This window comes from Opisthocomus hoazin, chromosome 8, assembly GCF_030867145.1.
Source record: "Opisthocomus hoazin isolate bOpiHoa1 chromosome 8, bOpiHoa1.hap1, whole genome shotgun sequence".
Taxonomy (NCBI): Eukaryota; Metazoa; Chordata; class Aves; order Opisthocomiformes; family Opisthocomidae; genus Opisthocomus; species Opisthocomus hoazin.
The window spans coordinates 17,884,145-17,906,755 of NC_134421.1; the positions used below are offsets into that span (position 1 = coordinate 17,884,145).

General features: G+C 50.3%; 1 protein-coding gene across 6 annotated transcripts in view; it reads right to left on the reverse strand.

Moving 5' to 3' along the window:
• Positions 1–22,611, reverse strand: part of TCF20 (transcription factor 20) — a 138,658-nt gene that overhangs the window by 74,043 nt on the left and 42,004 nt on the right. Inside the window, exon 1 of one of the 6 annotated variants that reach the window (XM_075428364.1) lies at positions 14,345–14,389. The exons of 4 other annotated variants lie outside the window; for them this stretch is intronic. The gene's annotated coding sequence lies outside the window, so the exon portion shown is untranslated. Of the gene's footprint in view, positions 1–8,965; positions 9,006–14,344; positions 14,390–22,611 lie in introns of those variants that run through there. One more of the 6 variants, XM_075428365.1, reaches the window with a different exon arrangement.

Consider the following 22,611-nt stretch of genomic DNA (forward strand, 5'->3'; position numbering starts at 1 on the left):
GATAAGACGGCAACGATGGCAATAGTCTAGGGAAAACAACCGGAGCAGACACCACTTACACATGCTCCCACCATTTGTCTTTCATGCTAACGATTCGCAGGTGTTAGGGACTCCCCAGCTGCCGGCCAGGCAACCGTGCAGCGGGAGTGCCCAGGGAGGACTCGCCTGCTCCTCCGCTCCTCTTCGGGCTCAACAGGCGGCGGCTCCTCTCGGAGGCAAGCCTTCCGCTGGGATCTATGCCTTATCTCCTTCAGATGAAATTACAGCAATGTGCTCGCATCGGCCACCTGGGAATGGCAGCTGGAGCACACAGGCACTGCCTTACTGCGTGCTCTTGCAGTACGGTACAGCCCCCCACTCTCCTCAGCACTTGTTGTCCATTTGCATGTAGCGTTTCAGGCACGGGGCTTCGGGTGGTGGAGGTCATTGCTTCGTCGCCTGAAGAGGCTCCGACAGCACTTTTATGGTGACAAACCGTGAGGTTGCTCTAGTCGTAAACAGCCTTAATCTCGTTGACTGCCACGGCATGCTAAGAGCTTGGTTAGAGCAGCATTTCCTCTGGGGACCCAGGGGCTGTGATAAAAGCTTGTAATGGGGTGGGGGAACTCGATAAGGTTTTTATAATTTGATTTTCCATTATCTGTTTTCTGATTTTGAAGGGAAACGTCAATTGAGGTCATTCCTTTATGTAGATTTATAAGGTAGGAGTGCTTAAAGCACTCAACCTTGAGGTAAACTTAAACTTACCTTAAAATCTTTTTGTGTATACAAATACATGACAATGTAGCTTATTTACACAAGCTTGGTGTATCGAGGTATTTTTTACCTAATATCCAAAATGAAGTTGCAGCGTAAATAGAAACAGTTTTGTAAAATGCTCAAAAAGGCACTATGAAACTACGAGGACAGCTAACATTCACAACTCAAACACTTCTCAAAGGACCAAAAATAAGTGAATTTGCATACTTAAATACCTGGATCTCTAGTCTGCTGCACAGCAGCATTTTCCATCTCTGCTAATGACTGCTTATAGGTGTTACAAGGGAAGTAGAAGAGGAGTCGCTTTTTAAAATATTTAAAAGCTCAAAACTATTTGGCTGATTCAAAAGGATGAAATGAAGTTTAAAAAAACCCTCGTGCTATAACTACAGGCAAATGCCACACTATCATCAGCTGTTGCACTGCAGTAGGCATCACTGGTAATACACAGGGTCACTGAAAGTGCAGAATGAAAACAAAGTTACCAAAACTATATTAGTTAAATATCATGCGAGCAGAGACGCGGTATCCTTCACAGCTTTTGAAGTGATGTATCAGGCTTTAACGTACAACTCCCACTGAGCTAAATGGAGAATTTAATTCTCTCAGAAACTAATTTTTGGCTGTCTGCAGACTCCGGATGAAAAACCACTGTCACTAGTGCACCGTGTTCACAATCACTGAGTATTTCTTTGCCACTGCACCTTTCGCTTTCTTTCCAGAAGAAAGAAATTCAGCCTTCCGACTTGGCCATCCAGTGACAACTGCTTCACCACCATCAGTTACACAAAAACAGCTGTTACAAATAAAACACTGTTAGGACTAGTGAAGAAAGTAACCCCATCACACTACTAGGGCTCTGATCCTGCAAACACACGATCAGGGCAGGAATCTGTTCCAGAGTGGCAAACATCCACGCAAGCAGTTCTAGTTCAGGGTAAAGTCACAAGTAGTATCTATACGGTCTTAAAGCAACTTAGAAGCAAATCATCCTTCAATTCTGAAAAGAAGAAAAAAACCCCAGGGATTTAAGGCCAAAAATGGTTACTTACCAAAATAAACCCTTTAAAGATCAATTTTAAAATCAATGTAACAAACTAAACAGGTTTGCATATAAATTTGCAGTAAATACATTCCATCATTGGAGAGTAAGCGCTATAAATTGAGCAGATGCACTACAGTGCAGTTGTAAGACCAACTGAAGTCTCTGCTTTTAGTGAAGAAAATCAGCTCAGCTGTAATTGTAGAGAGTCCCTACGGTACTACCACAACAGAAACCTTCCCAATCCCACCCGCTCCCTCCCAGACACCCTCTCCTCACCTCCTAATCAAAGTGCTTACAAAGACAGAGGCACAACAAGGCAGAGACAGGCAGGAAAATGGCCTCCAGACTTGGGACCCTCCGTTACGACGGATGGGAGATTCTGGACAAAGTAAATCCCCCCGAGCAGCCCTCGGGGTCAGCGCCATCGCTCCTGCCAGTGCTGCTGTCACAGCGCACACGCAAGCAATGCTGACTCTCCTACAGCAGGTGAACTCTGCAATGGCAAGAGCAAACGTTCTCTCCCGTCACGCCTTAATGTAAGGCTCACCTTGCACATCCCTTTCCCCTCTCCCACAGATCCCAGAGAAAAAAAGCTCCTTCTGACCCCGAGCAGACTGACAAATGGAGATGGAGAGTCTCCTTCTGTCTTTGAGGTCACCACTTCTGATCTAGCCGTAATTCAGTAATTACTCCGTTCGCGTGGCTCTCCAGAAGCATACATTAGCAGCTTGGGGCGGGGGACGGAAGGATGACACCATTCCTGACCTCAACCACCTCTCATCTCCACACACCCTCTGAGCTCCCTCTGCCTGGAAGGGAGGAGGACAGCAAGTGATGCAGCTTGGGGGATCCAGAACAAACCTGCGGGTAATGTATGTTGGAAGGACCACCAGCGCCCCAGTGTTTGTTAGAGGAAAGATGATTTCTGAGTGCAGCTGGCAGGGTTCTCTGAGAGATTTCTTCTTCTTTACAAAAGGTTTCATTGCTGATGAAAAGCACTGAACTAGCAGCACCAGGAGGCCGAAGTCTCCACAGAGTCAGGCATGCAGATTTCTCGCAGGCACGGCGCCTGTCCCCTCAAAGCATTACCCTTACCCTAATTCTCTCCCCTGTTACACAATTTCATGTCATGCACAGGCTCGCCACTGCACTTTTACAGCTTTCATCTTGAGACACTTAGATGCTACGGGAATGGGCATTACAGACTAGCTTGAAGATAGATAATACAAAAGATGACAGCAAGAGCGGGCACCTACAGGTCACGCAACCGGGGACTGAAACTTATATTCACGGTGGGACAGCTACATCTTTAAGCAAGTGCAAAGCAAGGGCAGACAGCCTGTTTCTGTTTCTCCAAGAAAGACATCAGCATGGCTGCATTCATTAACATTTCCTACCTCTCTTCCCATCTAGACCCAGGATTTCCCATACCTTCCTCCTATTTATTTTACGCTTACTTCAGCTAAAAAGTGTTACATCTGACCCTACGCATGGGAGAAGTGGTATCAGACATCTCCCAAGGAACTGCAGCAAAGACAGGGCGGGCTCTCCTCTTATTAATTCACCGATATTGAACTTTTCCCCTTAGGACAGCCGAAGGATCTGTGTGCTCGCTGGAAAGCATTTCGGACGAGCACAGATTCTCAGCATACTGACTGTCATGTTTTGGGTGCATCGGTTGGAAGTGGCTCTCCTCCAGACATGAGAAGCGTCTCCATAAGCCATAGTATTCAGTCCTACAGCCCAATTCCTGCAACTAAGGATTGAAAGTCTTTGGAGTATCTCAAAGGCAGGAAAATGATAAAGCAGCTGAAGGAAGGTAGCGTGAATCATAGCAGGAGAAAAATTAAATCACCTACACGGGAGACAATTCTGCTCCATCTTTTAATATTGCAACACTTCTGTCGTATCTTCCTGTTACAAGCAGATGATTCATGAACAATAAGATCTCCGTACCTTAAGACCTGCTCAGCTTCTTCTGCTTATTCCTTTTACCTCCTGCCAAAAAGCTGCTTCTGGCAGAATCAGAATTAGTTGCTGTGAAAGTGATTGTGATGCTGCAGACAAAAGAATCTGAGTCCAGCAAAAAAGCGAGAAACAACAGAAGCTGGACTTTTGAGGAAAAGTGGATCACATTTCCATGCAGATGTCCAAAGTAATAAAGGTGGAAATTAAAATAGAAAGCCACACAAATATGATTCTCTAGCAAGACTGTCTCCAACAAGGCAGAAAAGGCCATCAATAAATCTTCATTATCTGCATTGCTACATGTATCTCAATAAAAGGAGAAATTCAAATATTAAAAGAACTCATCTTTTAAAATGGTCTTACATAAAACCAACTCTGCCTTGCCTGAACATGTTCTACAGAAAGGGATTTTTTTCTTTCTTCTGCTGGCCTTTGACAGAGGTTTCATTTCGTGGTTTGTTTTTTTTTCTGCCTACAGGGAAGTGGGAATTTCCAGGCTTAACAAGCTTAAATCCCCATGACATATAGTCCCAAATTTTAGAGGCAACTAAGATTTCGATTCTTACTTTGCTCCCTGTTGGTTTCCTCCCTGATGCACCCGATAGCTGTTTTCAGTCTCAGCTGTTCCAACAAGAGGAGGAAAAAAAAGGTCCCTGAAGGTACAGCGTTAGTTCTTCCAGCCACCTTCCTGCTACCACACTCAAGAATTCCGGGGCACATTAAACAGCACATGAGAAGGGCTTGCAGCAGCAAAAGGCAGAAGCAGAGTGCATCAGGCTGGACCAAAACCAAGAGGTCTCCTACGTTCATCTGGTAAGAAGGCTGTATTTATATCAGGTAGTAGTAATCTACGGGTCCACTGAAGATATACATTGCATGAAATCTCATTAACTTCTTGTCACAGAAACCAATTTCTGCTTTTTCTGTCACAAATAGTGCTGTTCTCTGGTCCCAGTTCATTGGGGAGATTGGTTTATTAAAAATATTTTTAAAGTTCCGCCACAGTTTACTTATATATCTCCTATTGCGAACAAAACATGAGGGAGAAAGAAAAAAACTACTTCAAACACAACCACTTTAATTACTTTGTATCCTGAGACTCATAAAAGTACATTCAATGCTCAAACCCTCTAATTCTACATTTCAAAAGACATTAATGTCTTATTTTAGTGCCCTGCATTACTTTAAAGTCACACACAAATCCAAGTCAGGATAGGGCACATGAGAACATACAGAACTTATGACTTTAAACAAAACATATTCAACTGTTTATGAGCATTACTGACACAGTTTCGGGGTAGGGGGAAGAAGCATTCAAGTCACGTAACCCAAGTGACGACAACACCTTAAAAGCTATCAGGTGATAGAGGTAACTGTCCTGGGTTAAAAAAAAAATTTAAAAAATCAGCATTTAATTTTGTGAAGATCAGACAAACCTACCTTTACAGACTCCAAGGCAGGCAGTAAAATCTTACGTAAAATCCAACCCCTACTATTCTGTGATTCTGTGATTCTGTAACTTTTTTCTGTTTCAGGATTCAAGGGACTCTTCCAGTCGCCTACTGAAGTTCGGGTTCAAACTAACAAAACAGCTCCTTACACATTGCGGCTTTCATCATCCCGCTTGAAGAGAGCATCTTCTGCAGCTGGGAACCCCGCCAGCATTCACATTTGTCCTGAGAGGTGATTAGGATTGAAGGCCCCCCCATTTAACTTTTCTGTAAAAGTGCTCAGAGTAGTTAGACCTAAACAAAATACTGTAGGTTCCACCTTCTTAGGACATCACCAGCAAGCACAGGAGGAGCAAGAACAGAAGCCTCAGGAAGCACAATTCATATCAACCTTCCAACTCCATGGGTCTCCACTGGTTTTAGCAAGTTTTAGGAACAGCCCAAACCCACAAATAAGAACACAAGCTATCCCAGCACAAACACTTCCACGAGGAGCAGCAGCATTCAGGGGGGCTGCAGTCCTCCAGGTGGTCCCCCAATAACCCTGGCTGAACCCAGGTCTAATGAAGAGATGCTGCTCACATTGGTGGAGAGAAAGCATTTCACCAGGGTGAAATTTCACCTTCCCTGGGGCACCTGGGATTACCCATCAGGCCAAGCCTTTTCACAGCAGGGAACGTGGGGTGAGAGAAGGGACGACTACTCTTCTCTGAAACCAGCAACCCTTCAAACTCTTAGAGTGCGATACGTTCCACAGGCTGAAGATCAAGGTGCTGGCTTACTCCTAATATTGATGAAAAAGGGTAATCACCCTATTTATAATCAGCTAGCATTATCTCATCTTCAGAAACAGTAAGTCAGCAGCTAGCCTTAGGTGGTAAGTAGGGGGTTTCCTTAACAGTCCTCTTCATTGAGATTGAAGAGGAGTTTAAAAAAAAAAAAAGAAGAAAGCAGTGGTGGTTACAAGAAAGCGAATATCTTGGGAGGGGGGGGGAGGGAAGTGACACCAATTAACGCTTTCAGCTCATTCCCCTTTACCACCGCCTGGAAATTCTCCTCTGATATGAGTATTGCCTGCCTAGGGCTTTTTGAGAGACCCTTGCACATCCTCACTGATTACTTCCCCTGCTCAGGGAGACAGGCTGTCCTTTACCCTAAATGCTTTTATCCTCTTGATGAGGTCTCTTACCCAGCTGGATCCTGCCTCCTTCTCCCACTGCAATCTCTGAGCCTGAGAGAAGACACCTGGGGACCTTCCACTTTGCTTAGGAAAGAGATTTAATCCTTTCACATCCTAGCACAGGACTGAAGTGATGCACGCCTCCCTCGTCCCAGAACACCTATGGTCAGTCCCGGGCAAGGGATGTCCCCAGCTGAAGAGAAATCAAAGGAAAGGGTTTTCTCCTCTGTTTTCTGCTCTTTCCAGAGTCATTTAAAAGCAGGTGTAGATAAAGAACTGAGGAAAACCCCGTAGGGGACAATCCTGCTGTACCCAGACAAGATGATGAGGCTTAAAACCTCTTCCGTACCTAATCTTGGCTAAATCGCATCCCCGACCCTCAGTTTTGAAGGGTGCGTTTCGCTCACCGCCCCCTGCCTCCCAGGCTCACATGTAGTGTCCAGTCCCATCTGGTCACCCCCACTTCTGCCCTCTCTGGGGCCAGAGGTCCCAAGGAGGACCCCACGATGGGTTGTTTGACTTAATCCTCGGAGGGGGCTGCGGGGCAATTCAAGGCTTCACCTCCCAGCCAAGCCCGGGGTCATGACTCAGACAAGGCAACAGACGGCACTCAGCGCAGACAATGATTTTTATCATGATTTTTATCTTCAAAGTGCTTTACAAACTAACAAATCCTTACTTCCCCTTTGAGAGAAGAAAGAAGGAAAAAAAGAATCCCTAAACATCACCACTATGATGGAACAGAGATGTAAATAACCCCAAACTCCTTTCATGTCGGAGCAGGGGCAGAGGAGTCCTGCTGTGCAGCAGTGCTTTGGGTTGGTGTTTTTTTGTGGTGCTTTTGGCTTTTACACCAAAGACCTGGATTCGAATCCTCTTTCGGATCACTACAGACAGTACAGCAGGGCAGAGGCTTTCAAGCCGCAGCCAGCAGGTCCCTTCCCCAAGGGCCGTAGAGCTGGGGGTCTGAGAAGCAGCCGGCAGTACATGGGTGTCTTCCAAGAATCCACTTGCCTGTTCAGACTGCAAAAGTGCCGCACGATTAATCATACATCTGTGCTACGAGCGATCAGCTCTATAACTGCAGGGGGTGCTATTCATCAGCCTTGAAATGCGCTGGCAGAGGACAGCCAGGGTCCAGCAGTCGAAATAAAGAAATAAGTACAAAAGCAGGACGCACTCAGGGTCGTTGGGAGCCAAGCGTGGCGGCGGGGACCAAGCGGCCCGGGAGCGGAGAGGGTCCTGGCACTGCAGCCGGCCGGGACGCAGTGCTTTGCCCACCAGCTTTGCGAACTGCGGTGGCGGCAAAGCCACCGGCCGTCGGGGTGAGGTGCGTGGGCAGAGCAGAGGCAGTGAGGAGCCCGTCTGACACCTGCACGCAACTCTTCCTTCCTCAGCCCTCCCCTGGCGAGGGGGCAACAAAACATCACCTTCCCAGCAGGGAGAGGCCGGGCCGACACAGCTTCACCGCAGGGGCAAATCCAGAAGGAGCCCCTTCCCCGCAGCCCTTTCTTTCAAAGCCCCCCTTTTCCCGGAGCCGGCGTTTAGCAAGTACGAATGCGCCACAACGCTGGGCATCCTTCCCCCGTCACTCTCCGCTACCCTTCCTCCTCCAGACGCGCGCACTAACACAAAATGACGGCTTCCTCAGCAGACTGAGCGAGCAAAGCCCTCGCGCCGATCCTTAATTGTCTGCGCTCTACTCTCTCGCTTCAGTCACATTATATCACAGAACTCCAAGCAGCCCACCCACGGTCCCCGTCTTTGTCCAAAATCTCAAGTGTACGGTAAATTGGACACAGGGAAAGAAAAAAATTGCTGAAGAAGAAGGGAGGGGCAAGCTAACCCCCCCCCTTTCCTCCTCCCCCTTTTTTTTTTTTCTTTTTCTTCCCTTTTTTTTTTTGAGGTTGCTCTTCACTGGTGCACCCACATTGCTATTGTGCTGCTGCCAGTTAAAAAAAAAAAACAAAAAAAAAAACACCACCCAAACCCCGAAACACAGGGCGACTAAAGCAGAAACCGCATCTGGCAGCCCCTGGCGACGTGACCCCGCGGCCCTGCCCTTCTCCCTCCCGGTGTCCCCACCCACCACGGGGACCCGGCAGCCCCCCGCCCCTCCGCTCCTCTCAACCTGCGCAGCGAGACAAAAATGAAGGCGCCTCCAAACCCGAAACAAAATAAAAAAGCCCACCCAAAGCCCCGTCAAGGAGAGGTGCAGCGGTCGGGGGGGGGGGGGGGGGGCTGAGCCCCCCCCCCCCGCACGCCTGCACCCCGCAGCCGGCTGATGGCGGTCTGGGAGCAGGAGCCGGGGCCTGCGAGCAGCCACCGGGCCAAACGGCCCCCGCGCTCGGCCACGCCGGGCTGCGGCCCCCCCTCCCCCCCCGCGGGCAGCCCGGGCGGGCTCGGCGGCGTCACGGGGGCGGGTGGCACGCGCAGGGCGCCGCAGCCGCGTGGTCGGCGCGAGCCGGCCTCCGCGGGGCCGTTTCCCGCTCAACTTTCGGGGCGAGGCGGCGCGCGAGGCGGCCCCGGTTACCGACGCGGCCCCCTCGCCGGTTACCGTACCTTTCTGGCATCTTTCTCGGCTTCCCCGGCTGCTTCTCCCCACCCCCTTCCGATTTATCTCAGCTACTGGGTTTATAAACCGGGGGGGAGGGAAGAAGGGGGAAAAAAACCCAACAGCCCCCTCCTCTTCCTCAGCCCCGTCTGCACCCTCTGCCTGAGCCCGCTGGTGAAGTCACAGGGCTGAGTCTCTGACATCACACGGAGCCCACAAACGCCGGATTGTGACTTCACTGCAGGGTAGAACGGGGAGGAATAGAGGAGGGGAGGGGAGAAGCCTCTTACTCAAACACATCTCTGCAGTAGTAACAAAGGGAACTCGGGAAATGGCTGGCCAAGAAAACGGCTTTTTCTTTTTCTTTTTTTTGTATAAAACACCCTCTCTCCTCCTGTTGTGCTCTTGTGGCAGGGTTCCTCTCGCTGGGTAAAGTTGGTGACCCTGATGGAAACACCTCATGCCAGCCAGCTCTGGGCAGGCGCCTGCAGCCCCCCGGGACAGAGCCCCTCGCCAGCACGGCCACGCGGGACCCGGGCCAGGGGCTGCGTGAGAAACCTCGGGGTGCCGGCAGCCGCGGGAGAGGCTCCGGGGGGATGGCGGAAGGGGAGGGGGGAAGGGGCCGAATCCCAGCCTGGGCGGGCACGCCAGGCCGCACGGCGCGACTGAAGCTCGGTGGCAGAGGCCTGGAGCCAAGGGACGGGCTGAGGCGACGCTCATCGGCGGGCACCTGGGTTTGTTTTCCCACCTGAGGATCCGAAACCACTTTTGAACTATAATTGGAGTAAAAGAGGTATTATGGGCCAGGGTTAAGGTAACAAGAGTTGTACGCGAGGCCTAAGCAAGGCAATAGGGTTCAAGAGCGAGGTTTTCGGTTCCCTGTTGTATTTTCAGGTTTAAGGTGCCCTGGGAAGGGGCAGGGAGGCTGGGGTAGGTGAAAGAAAGGCCACGAGGCTTTGGCGTGCTCCCAAGACAAGGTGATGCTTTGATGTCACGCCGGGAGCAAAAGCTGGCAATACAGACTTAAGCTATTGGCTTAACGTGACCTGGAAAGCTGTAAGGTTTGGGGGTTTGTCCGTTTATTCAGCTGGAGGATTTTTTTTAACATCAATTTCTCAAAATTTAACAAAACCTCAAACATGTTGGTAAATAGCCCCCCCCCAATCTGTTCTTTGTGTTTAATTTTTTTTTTTTTCTCCTTTTGAAGCAAGGCAGCTCAAATACTTGCACTGCGCTAATCATGCCTGAAGGCCAGGAATTCAGAGGGATAAGCCAAGGGCACAGCCACAGCCAAATGAAATAAAAAAAAAGAAAAAAAAAACAAAACCATGCTAATTGCAGACAATGTTATATTTATAAAGTTATTTGAACTGCAGAGCCAAAGGGGAGGCAGCTTGTGCTCCTCACAGTGTGTCCACTCCTCTCTCCAGCCTTCATCCCTGCCCTCACCAAGACCTGCAAAGCATTCCCCACCGCCACGCCGAACTGGAAGGGAGGAGAAAACAGCACTGCCGTCGCAGCCTGCCCTTCGCGCAGCCTGCCAGTGCAGCAGGAGGGAAATCTGTACGTGGAACGAGTGAGATACGAGGAGGAAACGATCCAGATCCCTGCCATGAACCGGCTGGCAGGTACGTTCCCGGCTGGCTGCTGCCGGATGGTGGGAGCACCCCACGAGTGCCCGGTGTGCCCCAGCGGGCTCGCAGCATGCACAGCGGGGCTGGAAGCCTGGCAGCGGGCAGAGGCGAGAGGTGGTGATTGGAAATTTTTGTACCCCAGCGGTTCTACATGCTTCCAGCATAAAATCCAGGCAGCCAGAAGATGCTCTTCCAGGTGGGAGCTGCTCCATGGCTGGAGCCTCCGTTCCCACACCGACTCTGAATCCCAGCGCCTCACAGCATCGCCCCAACCCTGGCACAGCCATGGCACCAGGGAAGATTTCCCCTGTCGTTTTACAGCTTCTCTGTGCCAGTACAGCAATAAACCAGGCTGCAATGGAAGGAATAAACGCTCCCTCTGCCACTGCTTGTGAGAAGGAGGGAAAGGTACAAACTGCTATCAGGAAGGTCCCCATCCAATCTCGTATCCTTCAGCAAGCATTGCTCCTTGTTTGGCCACAACTTCACTACCATTTTTATACTGAATGAATCTCCTTTCATCTTTTTAAATTTTTTTTTCCACCTTCCTGACTGCAGGAGAGAAACCTCCACGTCTATCCCATTCTTTCCCTCTCGGGGAATCTCCTGCCCGTGGCGGGAAGACAACATGGCTGCCAGCGCGCCAGGATGCCAGCGCGGCGAGGAGGTGCAGGGGGGAGAGAGGTAGGTACGGGCATTTGTTGGGAAGCAGAATACAGAAGCGGGGAAGAGGAAGGAATCTAACACGCACACGCCGACTAGCATGGGCTTGCTCCAACTTGGCCCACGACGCAATTACCTGCCTTGGAGGCCGGCCAAGGCTCCCGGGCTAAGTCCCTCTGCACTTGTGCAAAGTGCTGTCAGGGCTGCTGGGACCATGAATAGTCAGGGCTTTGGCAGCGCGTCTCATCCAAACAGGAAAAAAAGGGAAGGGGGGGGAAGAAAAAAAAAAAAAAAAAAGGAGAGACAGGGCAGGGACTGAATGGGCTTATTTTCACACAACTGCAATTGTTTTGTTGATGCGGAAAGGTAATTAAAAAAAGTTCTGATTTCAAACGTGCCACAGAATTCCCAGAGCCCGGAGGCTGCTGCTTAGAGGCAGATTAATCACACTGAATTCTCCATCTAGATATTGCATGCACTCCAAACTCCCACCGCTAATAGCTCTAATATTCTCCTCAGCGTGTGCATGCTGCTGGTGTTATGTTCCAGGAATATTAATTCCCCAACTCAAGCTCCTTTCGCTTGCGCATGTACCCTAAAGGCTTGCTGCCGGGCACCGGGAGATTATGGAGAAGAGAAAACAGGGCTAGAGGAGAACCAGGGTGCAAAGGTACTGGCTGGAACTCCTCAAGGAAAGTCATTAATGTTCTTTGGAAAAGCAAGCCGTCCAAATAAAATCTACCTGAAGGCCAAGCTATCTAAACAAAGACAGCCAACTACACACGCACAAGATGGTTGAAATTAAAATGAGCTCCCAATGCTGGCTTTGTGTTACCTGCTCCTACCACCCTGAGACTTGCCCAAAATTTCAGTCCTGTTAATTGTGAGCTCTGAACTAGGGGTTTGGTTTGTGTCTTCTGCTGGTGTCTCCCCCCGGCCCCCTTCACCCCCAAGCAAGGCTACACGCATCGGAACTCTTGCTGCCACGTGCCTAGTCACAGTGAAAGCGGAGCAGGTTGTAGTAGGGCAAGCATGCAAAGAGCAGGTAGCGCTTTACACGGTGAGCCCCTCCCAGCCCTAGCAAAACCGTCAGGCCAGTAGGTTCACAGCTCAAGGTCTCGCCTAATGTTGGGGACCAGCAGGTGCGTCCCCAGGATCCTCGTCCCGCATGGAAAACAAGAGAGGGGAGGAGGAAGGCAGGAGAGAAATGTGTAATTTTTTTTTTTTTTTTAATTCAAATAGCTGCCATTCCTAGCAAGCAGTTCAGTGTGTGTGTGATCTATATATATGGCCAAAAGGCCAGCTGCTAAGCTTTAAAACCAATGCACACTTGAAAAGTACCATTTAAGATGCGTATGATATAATTTTCAAAGCTGCTAAATGCCCAGAGCTCCTAGCGCTGTTCAGCAAAGACTGCAGGCAGTCACCAGGTCAAAACACAGTTCCCTGAAACCAGCCACACCAGGACTCTGGAAACCACCTCGCAGAAGACACCTCAAAACGGATGGCGCTGGCCATGCTACCATTCAGTAGGATTACTCGTATGACAAGAAACTGTCGTGGGTATGATTTTCTTTGTCAAAGCAGTCAAAATACGTATCTCCACGTAATATAAATCAGCATGCCTGTGTCAGTGCTGGAAAATAAAAGGGAGTTTGGCCCTTTTGTTGCAGGCGTTGCTGATAAGCACACCCATATGGTACCGGAGCCAGAGGTTAATTGGGATGTATAGACCAGCCCATCGGCTGTTTCACAGCTCAGAACATCTCACCTAGTCTCTGGGCTAAAACCTGCGACACCGCAGGCGTGCAGGCGGTGGTGGTGGCCCTCTCCACAACCACGACAGGTCAAAGAGAAAAGGCAACGTTTTTATGGCTGAACACTTTAGAAGGGTCTGTTTGTGGTGGGAGGGAGACGCATTAGAGCAGAGACATTTTTCTGAGCTTCCTCTGTTCGCTACAGATCACGCAAGTCTACAATCACACGTGTGCCTTGAACTCTCAGTCGATTCCTCAAACTCGGGTCCTGCTGCAGGGAGGGGGGACAAGACGCAGCCCAGGCACCGCCTGCGTCAGGCCCTTGGGGCTCAACTCTGCTGTAGTGGAAGGGGAGAGGCGCGGGCTTCCTTCGCTGTGACAAACCCAGGCATCGCTGCGCAGCTTAGGCACAAATCTGTGATCCTCTTTCTCTCTTTGTACACAAAGAATGAAGCTGATAGCGAAGCTGACATCTAAATCCTCACTATTGCACATCTGAGATAACCCCGCTTGTTTTTGTTTTTCAAACTCAAACATATGAGAAGGGAGAAAGACAGAAGGATTTCAACCCTCGCCAAACCCTGTCGCCAGCCCCTTAAGTTACAGATCTATGAACTCTTATATAGGATGAGGGCTCTCTGCTTTTATCTCCTTGTGCAGCGCACGTCCTCAGCCCTCTGCAAACAGATGTTTTGCCCTCTGAAAGGGAAAAGAGGAAAAAAAAAGAGAGAGAGCACGAGCATGGGGGAGGGAGGGAGGGAGAGAGAGCGAACGCGCGAGCATAAGCAAGAATGCTGTCTGCAGATGTCAATCAGGACTTCAGTCTAGGTCTAACCTGCCAGTCCTGCAAAAGGAGGATACATGAATTTTCTAGTTGGATAGTCAGTATCATCAAACAAGAAAATTGTGAGGTTTAGCTTGGAATGCAGTCTCACGTTCAGTAAAAAGGCCTTGCTACATGGAGCTGGTGTGGGACTGAGGAGCCTATTCCTAGCACCTTAAAAATTAAAATTTCACTACAAATATCCTAAAGAAATGGTCAAAAATAGTACAGCATTTCAGACCGGTTTTGTAGAGCATGGTAATATTGGCAAGGGGGAAGTGATTGTAGGTAGAATACTGTCAGGTTTGGGGAAAGCTTTCTCTGCATTTTAAAAAATTATATGAAGGAAAATATTCTTGGGAATGAAAAGTCTAATGATTACATGTATACAGAGAGTGTCATCTCTACCTTGGCATTTAGCAGAAATCAACTCCCCCACGCCAACACCCTCCCCTCCAGCCACCCACCCCGATATTCTTCTTCACCACTTCCCACCCATTAACCCAGTACCTGCAGTGCAGTGTTCAAGTGGGACTGGCGGAGCTGCTGCCGCTGTCATCTCGTCGGAGCTGGCAGTCACCTGCCAATCTCGCCCCCACTTCCTCCTCCCTCCCGCTCCCCCCCACCTCTCGTCAGTGCAGCTCTCCCTGGGGATAGATCACTCTCCCCCCCCCTCCAGCAGCCTGACAAATAACTACTGTTAACTCAGTAACATCCCCCTCCAAGGTTTTTTAATTACCAGCCGTCCGCAGAGCGTGAGACTCGCACGTACAGAGAGAAACGGGCCAGAGAGGGAGGCTAGCAACAGGGCGTCGGAGAGTTTGGGCTGGTGGGATTTGGACCAGCAAGGGCTGATGCGGGAGGCTGGTCCTGCAGGGCAAGGGGAGGCTCTGCTACACCAGCCGAGGAAGCACCATCCAGGGCAGCGCCTGCTTATACAGCACTGCAAATGAGAACCGGGAAAAAGGGGGGAGGGGAGAGGTAAAAATATCAGGTGTGTTTCTGTTTGTACATCTTTACCAAATACATCTAGCTTTCCACATAAGAAAAGACCTTTTTTTTTTGTCTTTGCAAGACAATAGTCTTATTTTGCCTTTCTTTTTTTTTCCTGAAAATCCATGGGTCTGTGGCCTGAGAGGCTTTTTCTTAGCCTTGTATTAAATGGACACGGCTTACTGAACTTTCAAACGAGCTCTCCACCTAATATGTGTTTGTTCAGACCCATTTACACTCCCTTGATTTTTAACAGGTCTGAATAAGGGTTATTTTTTTAAATAATCGGTTAATGAAGTTTATCTGAATAGTCATAAGCCTATTAGTGCTCGAGTTGTCCACCGAATCCCCCCTCCCCCCAGAGGTTAAACAAGACCAGAAATCCTTTTGTACTCCAAAGAACACGCTGGGAAGAAAAGAAGCAAAGAAGGATAAAAAAGCCCAAGCCCCACATTTGGTCCTTTTTAAATCCTAAAGAGACACTGGGAAAGGGGCATAAATGCGCTTCCCCCCCCTCCCCTTCTCCTCCTCCTCCTCTCCCTCCCTTGTAGGTCACCTTTACTATGAAGACAGTGATGCTTCAAGTCTTCATTTGTTTAATCAAGAGAGTAAGCTCAACACCCCACTTGGGTAACCGCCACACCCCAGGCGGGTGACGCAGGGGAAGGGGCGTCCATCCCAGCACCCCGGCAGCGGGGAAGGAGGCACCCTGCCCAGGGCAAGGACCAGGCCCACTGCTGCGGGCGTGGGGCAGGGGCGGCTTCCCCGGGAAGGGACAGGCGCTTTGGGAGGACAAGTTTGAGGGCACGACACCAAGCACTCCAGGCTCAGGCAGACACGTTGAGCCAAGGGACGGCCTGACACCGGCCTCTACACCCTGGGAAGGGCCGAGGGCGGCTGGTGTGGGGGAGAGCGTAGCGGCCAGGGCCTAGGAGCACTTTGGCAGCCGCCCCTCCGCCCCGGGGGAGCATCCTGGCAGTCGAGAGAGCCCCCGCTCCCCTGAAATAAACAGCAGCCTTCCCAATGCTTCATTAAACTAACACAGCTTCCCGCCATTGCCCCGGCAACCGACACAGGCCTCCTGTTTGCCAGCTGGGGGAATTAAAGGCAGCCTGGCAGCCAGCCCCCAGCTCCTCTGAAAGCTCCTCTTACACTGTCAGAAAGCATCCCCGGGCAGAGGAGGGGATCAGTCAGCCCCCGAGGTGCCACCTGAGATGGGGGGACTCCTGCCCGCTCCCCCTCTGGCAGGCTCCCCAGGGAGCAGGGACCCCAGCACTGCTGCTGGTGCTGGAGGGCAACACAAAGCTGGAGGGCTCAACAAAATGATCCCCAGACTGGAAAAGGACTAAATAACCCCCTAGATGGTCCAGCAGCACAAAGGTGGACGCTACTCCCCATCACGGCATCACCCCTGTCCAAACGAGATCAACAGTTCACAGTAATTAGCAACACACTCCTCTTGCTGCCCATCCGCCAGCCGAGTGAGCGAATTACATCCTCTTGTCTCCGGTTTTCTTCTTTTCTCTTAAACCACGTATGCTGCGAGGTAAGCCTCAGCGCGAGCCCCCCACTCCCACTGCCCCCTTGGTGGACGCAGGAGAGGCGAAGGAGGACCAGCTGCCCCGTCCTCCGCTGCTCGCCCTCAGAGAAAGCCACCTCAGGAACAGCTCTGAACGAAAGCATTGATGTCACACCAGCCTTGGGTGCACGGATGCCCTCCTGCCCCTCCGCCTGCTCTTGGTCCCTCCGCTGAAAACGGGCAGCCGGTCCCTTCAGGCAAGGCACAGACATCCCTCCACCCAGCCTCAGCAGAGGAGCTTGTTATGCTGCCCAAACCCCAAAATTAGATCTGCTGGGCTGGTGTGGGTGCAACGTGCCAGCTGCTTCCAGCACCTTCCTCCTGCCACCGCTCCAGGCCACCAGCACCACAAAGGAGGCCCGCCAAATCGGTGAGGAGAGGAAAACACCTCGCTTCACAACGGCAACGAATAAAGGAGCACTATTCACTCGCGTGGGCATCCGCATCTGTTTTGTCCTGTTTTCCATGACTACTGGCTGTGAGCAGAGGTCTCACGGGGAGAAGCATTAAGTATTTATTCCAGCTCTCAGTTTTGTCAGCTTCTGATGCCACCAATGTGTTTCAATCCTTCTTGGAAAACTACGTTGCTTTTTTTTAACCCAGGGATCCCAAAACAACCCTGCAAAGGTACCTCCAACCTCATCGGCACTGCCCCAGCTTTCCACAGCTCTGCAGCACACGTTTCACAATGAACTTAACTCTGTCCAGAGAGACCCACTCCGGTCTTGTCTCTGAACAATTAGTACGCCCTACACGCCTCTTATTTGCGATAATGTTTAGCTTTGGGAAATACTACTTAGCTACACTTCTCAGAATTAAGGAAAAAAAGAAGGAAAATAGAGAAATTGGTACATTCTAGATTCTGGCCGCTACTCTGCATTGCATGAGAAGTGGCACATGGAAAATGTGCGGCTGTTTGTAAGCATTAAACAACACTCTAGCAATCTTGCAGGGACAAACACAAAGGCAGTGCGTCCAAACAACCCTACAAAAATTAGCCCAGAGATCCCACCTCAATGACAGAGACAGCACAGTAGTTAAGGATGTCTGAGCAACTCTAGCGCAGAGGGAAATAAGGGGCAGGAAAATACAATCAAACATCCTCCTTCAGTCCAAAGCTCCCAAAAAGAACTGTTACCGACCGTGAAAGGGGAGTCTTTGAGGTTAAGGGGAGAAAGTATGAACACTTTGACATCACCCACTTTAAATTATAGTGACAGTGGGAAGAATATTGCCTTAGCTTTGATGGGGGGATGCAGAGAAGAGGGGACACTTTCCGCTACTTGCAGGAGAAATGGAGAGGGGAAATTGCAAGGGGAAGATGTGAGAGCAGACCACCGCAGGTAACAGCCATTGGACTGGGAAGCCTAGTTAAAAGTTGCAGGCCTGCCCCCAGTCCTGGTTTAACCACGTGTCTCCTACTTTAGAATTTGCTGATATTCTCATCTTCTGGTTCTCTCCTTGTGCAGGACTCCGACCTCTCAAAAAATTGCACGCACACAAAAGAAGTGTTTCTAGTTCTTAAGCTTTTCTTCAAGGCAATAAGAAATCAAATCCCAGAGACTTAAAACCAAACTCCTTCCCCCAAACAGAAACCAATTTATGTTTAAATCTCATTTTTTTCAGGCAGTGCCAGGGTGTGGAAGGAGAGGAGGCTGACAAGTCCTGAGGAAAGGGGACACCTGCACCAATCTGGACTGCTCTGTGCCCTGTCCCCACCTCCCCAACTGGGAAGAACTCGCAGCCTCCTCTTGCCAAACCCACTTTTATTTTTTCCATGCTCCTCGCTAATTAAACCTTCAGTCAGGTCTGCCTCTCCCTCCCACCTGGACTAGCTCAACTCCCTGCTTTCACATTTTTTTCATTCTTCCCCAGACCCAGGAGATTTAAGTTTCTTGAGTCTCAAAGCTCACGGAGGATGGATGGGGTGGGTAAGGAGCCGTCTCTTGGCTCAGGCGAAACATGGTACCCCTCTGACTGCCCTCCTCCGGGGCTGGATTTCCGAGCAGAAGAGATTGCTGTCAGCGAGCCAAAGGCGCGCAGGGGTAGGGGAGGTGCTGGTCTCCGTGTGCGCACCGCGTTCTCCTTCCTTGCTGCTGCCATACGTGATTAATCATCCCTGAGACACGCCTGCTGCTTCCCTCTGGCTCTCCAACAACCACAACAGCGGCGGCGGCAGCAGCTGAGAGCAGAGAGACCTCCTCAGGTTCCCGGCCCCGGCCCAGTGAGCATCTCCCAGCGGGGACCTCTGATCCTCGCACACATCTCTCTCTTGCACACGCTGGTCTGCCTCACGGCCTCGCAATTAATTGCTCCCCTCCCCCCATTTTCAAACTCGGCTCATCTCCCACCCCTCCCCCACCCCCCGTCCATCTGTGTCTAATTGCGTTTCATCTGTAGTCATTCTCTGGAAAACTCACCGGGAAGGTGTCCAGGAGACTAGCACAAGCTTAAACACGCGCTTGACACGGGGAGCCGCGGGGAGGCCGGCTGCTCTGCCGGGGCGGATCGGGGGCCTGAGGGAGCTGGTCCTCCCGCAGCCCACCCCTCGCCTCCCCACTGCCAGCCCGGGCAGTGGACGGGGGCCTGCCGGCGGGCGGGGGGCTGGCAGCCGGGGAGAGGCGGCAGGCAGCCAGGAAGGGCTGGCGAGAGCCAGTGGTGGGGCAGAGGGGAGGCTGCTCAGATGCCAGCTCTGTGCTCCGCTGTGGGAAGTGCTTGCTCCCCTCCTTCCTCCGCCGAGCACGGGCAGCCTGCCGGTGGGCTCTGCCGAGGGTCCCAACGGCACAACCTGCAGCCAGCAGGGCCCAGGGGCTGCCCTTGCTTCTGCTGGCCGGGACGCTGCCCCTTCCCCGCGCCGGCGCCCTCCACTTGCGTTACTGATGTTCCTGCCTCATGCACGGCACACTCAAGCCATGTCCCGGCTGCAGCCGGTGAGGCTGCGCAGCTCCTGGGTCGCGTCCCGTCACCTCGCCGCTGCTCTGATCCTGCAGGGCCTCCTATAAAAACGGAACATTCTCCATTTCTTGTTCGCCCTGGGAAGGGTGCAATGAGCCAAGGCTCTGAACGGCCAGCACGCCAGGCACCGCACACCAGCTCACGCCGCAGTCACTCTTACTCGACGCCACTGGAGCGAGCAGCTCAGCTCTTAATTGCATATGAAAAATGCCCACACAAAATAGCCCAGAACAGCTAGGGAGCCATAAACTCACACCCCAGATTCTTGCATGCTAACTTTCCTGAATGAACAAGCTGAAGTGCATAGCGGTTTTAAGCTGCAAGTACGGTTTCCTCCTGGAGAGGTGGCCCTCATTGTGGGTTATTTAAGGTTTTAGACCTCAAGCAGAGGGTCTAAAAGAAGCAACCCAGGGGCTGAGCACAGTCCACAGGCTCATTCTGCGTAGGCTGGAGCCACCTGACTTCACACATCACTGCCAGATAATGCGAAGATACAGACTAATGCCTGGCTGCCCGAACACGGCATGGCTCTCAGCAAGGGAAAGGTTCTCCACCTTTCCTGCAACGAGTCAGTCTTCCATCTGTGGGAGGGTGGGGACTGAACTACTAACCCATATACCGCTGCCCTAAGCCTCGTCCATTTGCTGCCAAAACTTCAAATGTAAGAATTCATAGCTCTGGTCAGGGTAACAAATTTACTTTTGTAGGCCAGCAGCTTAGACCCAGACAAATCTTCCGTTTCTTTCCTCCAACCGGCCCGCAGCTCTGCACACAGATCTGCTTCTACTCAGGCTAGCGGTGAGGAGAGTGATTACAACCAGGTAACTCCCCGGCCCTTCCTTTCACTTGCCTTCCATCGACAACAGCTGCCCACCAAAATCACTCCAACAGATGCAAACACAGAAGTAAGCAACGGAGTTACCATGACTAACAAGTTGCCATTTGCCAGCTGAGTCACTGTAACACTGAACCAACCAACCTCCTGATGGTTTAAGCAAACGTTTTAACTTCTCATTGCAATGAAGAATGATCACAGAGTCAACTACTACAACCCCGATGACAACTTCTAATCTCATTGTGGTAAATCAACTTGCTGGCAATCGTCTGTTCATACATTTCGCTCTGCCCATATCAGACTGAGTCAAACCTTTTGGTTCCACCAAATGCCACAAGCCAAGTGCATTTCTGCAGTCAGTTGCAATGCTGTCTGTGGTGAAGATGCAAAAAAAGCTGCCACATTTTTATCCTTTTAAGCCCCTTCTCAAGACAATTATTCTAATGAAAAGTGTTACCTTGACGCTGTTCATCTCCAGAAGCAGATTCAACACAAACATATGTAAATATATCTTTAAATAAACACAAAAATCATCCTGCCTTCTCCTTCATTCTTCCTGGGCATTGGACACCGAACCGATAACCCCAGAAGTCTCGGTTCAGTTCCCAGTTTTGATGAAGACCTTCTGCACCATCCTGAACCACACAACACAATTCTGTATGAGGCTATAAAATGGGGACGCTACTAGTTTTGACACAAAGCAAGGCAGAATACATGCATCAATGCTTGTAAAACGCTCTACACAAAAGACAAGGGTTGTATAAATAACTAAACACAAATATACACAACAGATTTACCACTGCCCCAGAACTCTGACTTTGTAAGGTAGTCTATAGAGAAGGGTATTTTCCTGATGCTTGCCCGTTTAATGAAAACAAGTACCTGTGAGAGAACAGACAGCTCTCCATCTGCAGACGAATTTTATCTGCTTTCAATGCTAGTTCAGAGCCAGCACATGCTGGGAGTAAACAAAACCCGTTAGGAGAAAACAATCTGTGACAAATGAGAGCAAAACATGGACCGAGGACCATTGAACAAGTCCCCAGATGCATCAACGTCATGGAAACTACCACCACCCTTCCACATGCCTGCAGAGGTCAGGAATTGGGCAAGACACAGAAACTTACCTGTCCTCCCACTGCTAGCGGCACTCTGCTCCATGTCAACACACGTCCTCAAACCTGGCAGAGGAAGTTTTTACTGGCACTGTCTAAACTGTATCGTTATAGTGCTAGGACTGTCAACCTTGCCTCTTTCATCAGCATAGACTTCTCCTTATCAGAGCAGAGAAGCACAAAAGGGAGAGAGAATTACATACACACGAGCAGTGTTTCTCCGATGCTCAGCACAAAAATCTAATCAAAATTGTACCAGAATGGTGATGTGAAAAGCACCCTGCCAAGTCAGTAATAAATATAAAATTCATATCTTACATTTCCACAATATATCACCTCTCATCCCATGGTACTTTACGCATTGTTGGGACTCGGATGAATCCCCAAATCAGAACAGATTTGTACTGGAATCTAACATTTTTGTTGGCTTCACATTCATTCAAATTACACCCTTAAGCAAGAGTAGGATAACAGGCACTTAAAATGGCCCCTTGAATGCGGCGGCAGCCATTTTAAACGGCGCCCAACTCCTTCCAGCCACTGGACTCATTCCCTGAAGTTCGTCCCCCACCCACCCTCTGCCCCTCTCACTCCCTGAGCCCCGTGCCCAGTCCTGCTCCCCCTTCCGTCCACCCCATGGCAGAGCAAAGACAAAGTGGTATTTTTGGTGTGCATAAACAGCTGGTTCACCCCCATAAGCACCATTAATGATATCCTAACTCCAAACACAGACCATCTAACTCTGGAGATTGCAGCCACTGAGACCTGAGCAAGGTTCCGCATCAGAGATAAAGCCCTGTCTTCTCACCCTTCCCAAGCAATACCACCGCACAGATATTACACACAGTACGTGCAGAGACCAAGGACTACACGTTGTGCAGCCAACGGTAGTAACAGCTGCTTCTTTTTGTGAAGACCTCATGAATTGGGAGAGAAGTAGAGGTGACAAGGAGTGAAAAGTCATAGTCCACCTCCTTGTGGCCCTAATACCTGTCACCAAATCCTTCCTGACAGATGCATTCACCAACAACTCTGATGGGAACATTCACCAGTGCCTTTCTTTCTCATCCTGTCAATATGCCTATAGGACAAAACTGTGTCCATTTTTGGCCCAAAGATCTCACCTTCTGAAAGACAGATGCATAAAAGATAGCGGATGTTAGAAAACCCTGAGGAATGCTACAGGTGTCAATAGCAGTAGATACCTTAAGACAGAAGTGCTGATTGTAGACCTTCACGCATCATACCATACCAGATCACTGCAGGTCTACAAATGGAAAGCATCTTCTAAAAGCTCAGC